General features: G+C 35.1%; 1 pseudogene; it reads left to right on the forward strand.

Moving 5' to 3' along the window:
• Nucleotides 1-93: 93 nt before the first annotated feature.
• Nucleotides 94-8,750, forward strand: LOC132057570 (putative F-box/FBD/LRR-repeat protein At1g78760; annotated as a pseudogene).
• Nucleotides 8,751-11,203: the final 2,453 nt, after the last annotated feature.

Here is an 11,203-nt window from a genome sequence, read left to right on the forward strand (position 1 = left end):
TCTCTTAATTACAGTAGTAATATGAAGAGATTTATTTTGAAAGCTGCTTGAAAGAACCAATGAACAGGTGAAGAGGGGTTTATATATACATGCATGGCGTTGTTTCTTGTGCGGATTGATATTTTCGATAAATTTTGTCAGAATGCTATTGATTTTAGTGACAAGAGTAACTAATTTAACTAACAAAAGGACTTGACAGCGAGAGTTGGTCTGTGAAATAAACATTAAATAAAACATAGAGCAATCAATGTGAAATCTAAGGGCTATATTGGTTCCTGTGGACTTGGACTTTTATATCTGGTTCTTAGCCATATTCCAGCCTGGTTGGTGAGTATACATTCTCATTCAAAATATCATGACGCAAACTAACCTAAACCATCATTTTTTATAATAACCAGAAATTCCCTGTGAGTTAACTAACTCAACTCCAGTTGACCCATAGATTCAAAATTCAAGAGAGTAGGATTTTCAAACTGGGATTTGAAACATAGAGAAGTAAAAATACGAAGAAGCCAAAAGATTCAACATATACAAAAAAATTTATTTTGACCTCATATATATAGCGTAATTTTCTGGCGAAGGAGTTCTGATAAATTTCTTGCTCCCACCCCCAGCTCAACCCTTTGGTCCGCCTCTCTATCCTACTCCTACTTTACTTCGTGTCAGTGGTAAGTTTCAAACTCGTAACGTGCTCCTGATTCACATATCTCATGTTACAACCTTATTACTGGATCAGAGGCCTCATGAGGCAAATATCACTTTTTTCAAATTTTAATAGTTTAACTTCAATACACGAAGAATGTAAAAGAATTTTTCTGTTACCCGATCACATAAATGATAATTATAAGTAGCCATCCGAAAAGAGTGAGATTAGTAATCTTAAAAAATAAAATATGTTATCCGCTACAATTACAAGTGAAAATCCATTGATAGTGTTAACATTTCTTGCACTATCAATGTATATAAATTAATCCAACTTTTTAAAAATCATGCTTAGTCTATGATCTTTTGGGTTCATGACGTTATTTTAGGGATGTGTTTGGTATGACGGAAAATTCTTTCTAAGAAAATATTTTCTCAAAAAATAAGTGATTTTTTTATTCATTTTCCTGTGTTTGGTACACAAGTTGGAAAATGTCTTGAAGATGCCTTGAGTGTTTTTATTGATCCGGAAAATGTTTTCCGTCAAATATTTAAGAAAAATCTTTTAAGTATCATATTTTGAGGAAAACATTTTTCAAAATATTTAGTGTAACCAAATAAGGAAAACGAGGAAAACATTTTCCGTCACACCAAACACACCCTAGATTAACAATGATACCAAACAAAAACCAGAATTTCGGTGGTCTACCTCAATTCGGCTAGAGTATTCTATGAAAGCTATGCTAACTTTGTGGGCCACTTGAAGTTTACCGAGATGAGAAGAAAACTGGTTTCCAAACAACCAAAGCTAATAGGAGTAGGTTAAGTAATAGCATTTCAAACTACTCTATATGGTTGGTTTATTTTTGGGTTTGTATACGGGTAAAACCGAGGATATGGACATGCTCGGTTTTCCGTTGTCATGGTTATGCTCGGGCAGGATACGACCGGCTTATCGAGGATAAGGGTCTAAGCTCGATTTGGAACGAGGCGCTAAAGCAGAGGCGGTTAACCACCATGAGGAGAAGACCGGAATATCCGTCCTCAACCGGATATTTCTAAGATCAATGCAGTACCGTCACGCATTTCTTTTCCTTACTTAGAATTATACTAGGGTTAGGACTCCTCTATTATATAAAAAGGAGGCCCCCATTCATTGTAGGGGGTTCTGCGACGGAGAAAAAGAGAGAATTCATGTAACTAAAGCAATAGAATCATCTGAGTTCATTCATATTTTCTAAGGTTGTCTTCATTATTCATTGTGTAAATACCTGGTAAAAGGGTTCGACCTCGGTTCTGATACCCGAGGCCAGTCATCATTGATATTTGGTCAGATCTGCATCTTTTATTTACTTATTCGTTTATTTTGTAATCTCATCTCGAATTGAATTAGGCCACATATCTTTAGCATCACACATAGATTTAATTGTTCTCCATTTTAAGGTTAAACAAGAACTATTCTAATAGTAACTATGTTTCCTTTAGCAAAACTATAACTTAAATGTCTTTAGTAATTTAGTAATTTTATTGGAGAATTATACACTTTATTTTACAACGACATAAGATCGTTCCTCCTGAGTCCTCTCATTAAAAGCTTCCAAATCGTCAATATATAATACTAGCAAATACAAGGTCAATAGCCAAGATATCATTGAGAAGTGCAACATGTGTAGTCCGTTTACGAATCTTGTTTTACTTTTTAGCTAACTATGTCATGATAATTACTCCTACATATTTTTATTCAAACAAGAAAACAATGTCAAACCTTTTCTATTGGCCGCAAACATATTCGAAGCCGAGGAACTAGGTTAAAAATTAGAATTTAAATGCTAGTATATATGTATTGCAAAGAACAAACATGATGTATGACATGCCCTACTTTGCATGCTACTAATTTCACTTTTTATAGTAGTATATAGTTATCTTTTAATTAAGTTAATAGTGTAAAAGATATATCTTTTAAATTGTCAATGTTTAGAAGTAAATTTGAGAAAATTAGGAATATTCTTATCTCTTTCTAATAGGCAAATAGATATTACATAGACCTAACTCAACTTTAAAAGTTCATGAGGTAAGGATTGACCAAAACTATATAAAGAGATCAATTTTTCTTCCAATAACCATCGTGGTCGCATACTTACTATTGAACAGAATTAGGAAGGGCCTGACTTTGATATTGTGACAAGAGAATGGACATCGGATTTAACTCAAGTCCAAAAGCTCAAGAGGTGAGGACTGACAAAGACCATATAAAAACCCAATTCTCGCTCCCACAACCAATATGGGACTTCAACACCCTCACACGCTCAGAACTGAACATCTGGAGCGTGAACAATATAACATGGAGTCCAATATGAGTAAATCAAGAATCGTGATAAGCCTGACTCAGATAATTCAACTTCAAAAGGTAAAAATTAATCAAGACCATATTTTCCTTCCAAACTTATGTGGGATTCAACAACTACCCTCAGTGATATAGCTAACGTCAATCCACCATTAACGTTGATGAGTGAATCCCAAGGTCATGGAATCAAATACTACCGTTGACAATTAATCAGGAATTTACTTCTATTAGGGTAACATCAGCCGGCTAACATGGAAAAATTAAGTACGCAATTGATTTGATTTGTCAAAAGCACATTAAAAAAAATGAAACGGCGCAGAGGTGCAGTTTATAATATTCCTTATTACTATGTGGACGTCATAAGAAAAAAAACACATCTTTAGCAATTTTTTGACTTTTCATGAGTGGATTATTCTAGATTCATAGGCGGGCATATCTAAGCCTGTGCGGACCGCCAACAAGAAACATGCTTGCACGTATAAATTCTATTTTAAAAATTATAATTAGGGGTAATAGAAGCTTCCTGGTACTTTTTTCTAAATCATCTCGTATTTGAAATTTACTGACCCGATTAATCCAAATTCGCCTGATCACATCGCGTAAAACTCATTAAGGAGGAAACCTTCTTACTAGGACTTTTTTCATTTTAGAACTCAAAAATGAGATCTCTGATTAAGGGTGAAGGAATCTCATTTATCTCACCATATATAGATATCTTTATGTGATTTCCTTGAACACACTAAATTAAGCAGTGCACAACATTGGCCAATCTAGAAAAACTTGCATTTTTTTTGCTTACAATGCTCGGACTAATTTACTATTAATTGGCACTTAATCATTTTTTTTTTTTGGTCTGAATTGTTGGATTACCAGGGAAATAATTACAAATTCTAGGACAGATGGCCCCGCCTCTAGTAATAATCGTGTAATGCCTAGCTTCTATTCCTTCTTTTACGCAGGCTTGAATTAGTTTACTATTATGTCTCTATTTCTGGGGAACTTTTTGCTGCCAAAGTAAGGTAATTGATTTTGACTTAATCATTATTAATCTGAGTTCACGTCATGCTTAGGAAGAGGAGAAACTTAACCCGTATCAATTGATGGGAACTGATATTCTTTTAAATTGTTAAGTCAATGGTTGCTTTATTGCAACATTTTTTTTTAACTAAGGGTGCCCTGCTAGGAATCAGGCTGCTTCTAAAGGGGTATGTTTGGTATGAAAGAAAACATTTTCTTACTTACTGAGTTATTTCCTTAAGATTAATATGATTAGATGCAACAAGTATACATCGTTGCAGAACAGAGGCACGTGAAAGAGATACGGTTAAAAGAAGAAGAGGGTGTACTGGGAATCGAACATGCAAAGCTATAGTTATATTTTTCTGTTCTCTTTCAAAATTTTCAAACCCTTTTAGCTTTCCAGTTTCTACGATTCTTAGATTATTAAACCCATAATCTTGTTGCCAATTAATTGTTTTGTTGATTGATGTATATACCAATATATGTAGAGTCATTGTATATCGAAATGTATTGAAGTACTTCCCAAATTTGGTATGGGACTTTGAAGGCTGGATAATTGAGTTTTTTTTCTAAAAAAATTAAAAATTAAAAATAAAAACCAACTGAGCATTTTTATTCATCTTTCAGCAAAATGTTACACGATGATTTGAGGGAGAGTTGTACACTTTACAAAGCTCCCTAGTCACAGAAGATTTGACTAGTTCTAAACTAGTAAGATGAATAGAGTGCTATTGGTACACTTCAAAATACCAAAGCTCCTAGCATTTGAGGCAGAAGGAACTTCTATGTTAGACAGTATCTCACTCGTGGAGGATCAAAATGAATTAAAGACTTCTTCAGTTTGTAGACTCTTGTTGATGGCATACCCCACTTATCAGTGTTCATCAGCTGGGGCCGAGCCACGTTAGCTCCAGGGGTTCATCCGAATCCTTTCGGCGAAAAATTGATGTATTTTCAAAGTTAAAATTATTTTATTATGTATATATTGTAGATGTTGAACCCCCTGACTTCTTCGTGTATTTACCTTTTAGAATTTTTGAACCCCTTAGATGAAAATCCTGACTCCGCCATTGTTCATCAGTCCTTTAACTTCTTTTGGCAGGTCATTGAAATTATGAAATATTTGAGCGTGAGAGCATTCGTGTCCAAAATTGACCAATTTGTCAACAACTTGATTACCTTCCCTAAACACTTGTTTGAGGATAAAACCATTTTCGTCCATTCCTTTCCTTAGCTCAGTAATTTCATCATAAATGTTCCATGGGGTGTTATTAAAACCATTAACACAGTCTACCAAGAGCTTAGAATCATTCTCAGCTTCTATGTAATGAAATTCATTCTCTAAGCACCATTTGATACCATGCAAAATTGAAGCGGCCTCAGCCCAATTACCAGTTCCTACTCCCAGATTAAGAGTAGGATAATGGAGTTACAACTTACAAGAGTAGCTTAAAATGATGAAAAACAAGACTCCCTCCATCCCAATTTATGTAACACTTTCGCTTTTCGAGAGTCAATTTAACTAAACTTTAAAGCTAAATTTGATTAGATTAACTCAATATTTTAACATTAAAATTTATATATTTGAAAACTTCATGAAAAGTACTATAAAGTGCAACTTTTCTCATATCAATTTGGTGAAAAAATACATCTTAAAATATTGGTCAATGTTCATACAGTTTGAATCTCGAGAAGCGAAAAGTGCCACATAATTTGGGACAGAGGGAGTAATAATTTTTCCCAATATTTTCAAATTAATGGGATTCTCCATCACGAGTACTACTCAATTGGTTCTGTGAGAGAACTTTGAAATCAAGATTCCATCTACCGGACTAGTTTTATATTGTCTTTGTGATCTGGTCTAAGATCGATTTAAATCTCTTGCTCGAAAAAGTTTTTTTAAGACTGGCCCTCCTCAGTGCGAAGAAGGGTGGGTTCCATAGAGGATTGTGCCAACTAAAGCTTTGGCTCTAAAAGTGAGAGTTGCCATCAATTTCATGCCTTGTCATCGGATAAAAAAGTGAATTTCGCCTCAAAAGTTTTGAACGTCGCGTAACATCATCTTCAACCATCTTCCACCGTACATTTGGTGTGACAACTAAAGAATTGCTTATATACTAAAGAGTTGCTTATATATGTTTACCAAAAAACTGACTTTCATTCATTATCATTAGTCCAACGTGAAACTAAGTCTAATGTAGTTCATATTTAGCCTTTGACGCAACTTTTGATTGCAATGTGTATTTTTAGTCCCTTCACATACAAAATATGCTAAATTTAACCATTGATAGAATTATATTACCTTTAAATACGAAGTAATTATGAGTAATTAAGAGGTGAAATAATTATGAGTATAAATTTGTGAATGTTCAAAATAAAATTAAAATTTATAACAATTGAGGGACTAAAAGTATTACTAATACACACACACACACAAAAAAAAAAAAAAAAAATGAAACAAAAGAAACCAAATTGTTGGTTGAAGAGAGGATTCCAATTTCCAAATCCTTTTTGTGTAATTTGTCGAAGAAACAAAAATTAAGCCTAGAGGACCGTATCAGTGAGTTGCCAGACTCGCTCATTGTTCAAATTCTATCTCTTCTGCCAACGAAGGATGCATTCACAACATGCATTCTCTCTTAAAAGGTGGCACCATCTCTGTATTTCAGTATATAACTTTAATTTCATATATACAAGTTTCCGTAATGCAAAACACTTCATATCCTTTGTTGACTATGTACTTGCTCATTCCATTTCTCCAACATAAAAAAATTGGAGCTCAACTGCGATCGCCTGAACGAATATAAGTGGCAAACCAGGCGATGGCTTAATATTGCTGTTGACAAAAAAAGTGGAAAATGTGGTGTTCTCGTCAAATGATTTCTCGGATTACACATTGCCTGAAATTTTCTGCACCTTTTCGTCGTTGATAACTTTAGTTTTTTCAAGTTGTTACTTTGATCATGACGTGGTCATAGAGTGGAAGTTTCTAAAGAGCATAAAGGTAGATTCTATAATGTTATGGGATGACGATATTGTGAAATTACCATCAGGCTGTCCTGCTTTGGAAACTATGGAATTATCTTCCTTTCTGGGTTTTGGTCGCCTGGAAATTAATTCTTTAAATTTAAAAAGACTGATGTTGAAAAGTTATGGTCTGTTTGGTGTTGGAGGTAATCATTCGTCGGAAATTATTGCCCCATATATTCAGCATTTGGAGATTTCAGGAGATCTTCATGATCTCAAGTGTAGGCTTGTAAATGTGTCCTCCGTGGTTAATGCTAGGCTTACTTTCAACAATGCTTGTATCAAAGACCTCACGGGTGAAGAAATTGATGATGAGGAAGACAATTGTCATGACTATCATCAAGTTTTTAGGACCCTCATCCAGGATTATCTTCAAAAGTTGAGTTGTGCAACAGAGCTAACAATCGGAACTTGGTTCACAGAGATTTGTTTTTTTAACTCAGAAGTCCTTACTTAATGTGATTATATCTTTAGCAGACAGTTGCAGAATGTAAAGATTATAAATAACTCTGCACAAATTTCACAAAGGCAACTGGATTTACATATGTGTGCTTATGCAATCTTCTGCCAAATTTTCAATGTCGGGTATCTCTTTTATCAGACTGGCAAAAGATAGATCTAGAAACAAGGAATCTTGTACATTGATGTTGCTTAGAGTGTTTAGATGGTTTGATTTGTCAGAGCACTTTCACTATGCTGAGGAGTACTTTCTTTTTGTTGTTATCGTTTTTTTCCGTTCTTACTAGTTTGGTTGGGATTACTGCACCAGGTTCTCTGCATGTTGCAGTTCAAAGAGATGCCGATTTCAGAATTGAAATGCAAATATCTAACACTAGAGTTGCATCTAAACAAGTTTAGTATGGAGCCTCGCCTCATGTGGAGATACTCAACATAGACATGACATCTAGGCTTGTATCTTTCTGGAACTCTTTCTCCTCTTTTTACTACTATTCATTTTATGAATTTTTTACCCCCCCCCCCTCCACACCCCCCACCCTTTTTCCTTCTTCTGAAGGAAGTTGCTAAAGGAGAATGCAAATATATCCTTAAACATCACTAAGAAGCCTGCTTATGTCACTGTAAAGCTTCACGTTATTATGATTGGTACTGTTTACTTGGTGCACATACGCTATGAATCTTTATGATAGAAAAGCCAACATAATCAGTTTCCAGGTACCATTAAGGTTCATCGGTTCTGAAATTTTTCCGTACTAGGCACTTTTACTGTAAAATTATTTGTTGTCACATTTATGCAATTTCATTAGGCCAGCCTGCATTTGGTACTGATTATATTTTCTGTCTCCAGCCAGATAAAACCCTCTGCCGCTTCGAGTTAAGATATTTGGCCGAAGGAGATAGTATTGATTTGCAGAGTTGGATTTCCAGCTTCGTATTTCCCAACCTCAAGAAAGTTAAGATTGTTATCTCCTCAGGAGTGTGTTTGAAAAATCATTTCAAGTTGGGCTTTGTAAAGCTTTTCAAACTTTCAGAATTTCTGTTAAAGAGTCCAGCAGTTTTGGAGAAGTTCATTATCATGTCAAAGAGAAGAAAGTGCGAGAGATGTTCAACAAACTGTGTATCCCGATGTTCATCTCGACTGGCTGAGAAATTGTTAGGTTGCCCAAGATCCTCCAACAATTTCGTGATCATCTTCCAGGAGTGAGATTTCCGTAACTTGACTGCAACTCTGCAAGTAGTTTTGTCTCAGGATATGATAACTGTCGTCTTAAAAAAAAGGCTATGAGAAATGTCGCCTTATATTGAGTTTTTGATAAACTGCTCATGCAATGAATTTTTAACCACTGTACGAGACTAATTACTATTCTTTTGAACTTACCCTTATTGCATACCAAATGTTATGTTAGCTTGGTTGCTTCTGAATTTTTTATTTTTTTTTTGGTTGCATTTTAGATGATGTGCATACGCATTGAGATTTTCTTGAAACTCTTGGTGTCCTGGAAACTATTATGGTGAACAGATCTACAAGCCACATTTTGTATGATAGTTAGCCTCGTGAAATATTCTGTTTTGATACCTTGCTTTGTAAATAACAGAAAGTTCTATGATTACGACATGGTTCGCCTTTTGGGTTTTTTCTTGGGAGAAAGAGGTCTGCAGTATTTGTTTACCTCAAATAATTGCTAACAGTTGTGTTTGAGGCTCACAATGCTGTTGAATCTTTTAATTTGAAGTTAAGGTCGTAATAAGGATGTTTGATTAGATTTATCTGTGTGACTCGCCTGAAATCTCCATTCGTCAGGCAGAGTTTAGTTGGTTGGGACAGCTTACAAGGGGTTGTGAAAAATTCTCTTGAACAACAGCTATCTTGGTAAATGTCATGAATATTTGTTTTGTTTCTGTTTCCCCGTCTTAATAGAACTACTATGTTGCGTTTGGTTGAACATGATATATTGTAGTAGATAATTCATTGAGAATGATAAAGGACCAATTTCAGTGAACTTTGCAAAAGTGTGAGTATTGGAATCAAAGTACAGTTCTGCTGATTTTAGGTTACAACTTATAGTTTGTTAGACCGTGACTTATGACTTCAACATTGTGCATTACTTTTAGTAATTAAAACCCAGCTTTCATTTCTTTACTCTTCGGTTCCAGTGAATGAAAAAGATTGTGTGTTACCTCTCATTCTTGACTTGTGTAATTTGACCTACTTTTATGAAAGTAGGTCAAATTTGGATTATGGTTGTTGTGATGATCCTAATGATAAATCTGCATCTTGGAATATTATTTGACACGTACTCTACATTACCCTCATATTTTAAAAGAAAGAGCTTATCCTGTTGACTTTGCCGGCATCCATGAATGGGAGAAGATTTATCAGCCTCGTACAATTACTGTTACCAAAGAACTTATTGATGCTGTACCTAGTTCCTTTTCGAATCTTGCAGACTCCAACTTTATAGGAGGTTCAGTGGAGGAATTGGTTTGAAATGAGGATGGAAATTGCAACAGCAAAGATAGTTCCAGACTTGATCAACGAGTAATGTACTCTCTGTTGAATTGTATTTAAAATATTGGCATTACTGAGCTTCTTCCATTAGGTTTTGTGTCATCGAAGTTGGTGGAAGTGGTCAAAGAATGGAAGTTGCTAAACCCCAAGTTATGCAAAGTGGATGATTCTCTAGTCATTTTGGAGCCTAGTCTTTTTGGGTTGTCTACTTTGCTTAAAATGTGTGCAAGTGTGGTAATCTATAGGACGAATACTTGATGTCTTTAGATTCAATGAAGGAGATAGTAACAACAACAACAACAACAACAACATCTGCCAGTGAATCCCACAACGTGAGGTCTAGGGAGGGTAGAGTGTACGGAGACCTTACCCCTACCCAGGTAGGGAGAAGGCATTTCCGGAAGACCCTCGGCTCAAGAAAAGGCATATGAAAGGTCAGATACGGGCAAACAAATCAAAGCAATTATGAAAATGAAAACAATGAAAGTAAATGAAAGTAGATCCAATGAAGGAGATAGTCTTTATTCTTAATGAAGCTTCATATTGTAGCTGTAGTGCTTTCCGTCAAGATTTAACTGGTCTTATGGTCAAAACTTTAGAAGATTATGTGCAGGACCTTGGAAATTTCAGCATTGATCTCTGCCCACAAAGGCAGAGGTAAGGTCTGCGTACATTCTACCCTCTCCGGGATCACACTGGGTATGTTGTTGTTGTTTAATCTCTGAAACATTTGTCACGTGGATCCTGAGTTCTTTCAATTCTGTTCAATGGTTCAACAGCTCCAATACAAAGTAATCAATGAGGAACAAGTGCAGATAGATATAGGCAATTAGAAAGTGACATCTTCGTCACATGAACACAATACAACATCTTCCACTTCTCTTTCCACAGAAAAACTAATCCGGGCTGATATTCAAATCAAAGTTCCACTCATAACTGTTAGGTAAATCGAATTGGAATTTTTTTATTTTGGAACAAGTGCAATGAGTCAAAACGTGATCCACAAGACATACAAAATTTTCAAATTTTTTTCTTTGTTGTAGATATTACTACCAGAGAAATGGAAATTATGAATTGAATTCCAAAGATAACGCCACCTTTTTGAGTAAAACACATGATGTGACGGCATCTTTCGTTGGTAAAAGAGAGAATTTGTACGAGAACTGTGTCTGGCATCCTGAACTAAGTATCTTTCAGTATTT

Source organism: Lycium ferocissimum, chromosome 5 (assembly GCF_029784015.1).
Source record: "Lycium ferocissimum isolate CSIRO_LF1 chromosome 5, AGI_CSIRO_Lferr_CH_V1, whole genome shotgun sequence".
Taxonomy (NCBI): domain Eukaryota; kingdom Viridiplantae; phylum Streptophyta; class Magnoliopsida; order Solanales; family Solanaceae; genus Lycium; species Lycium ferocissimum.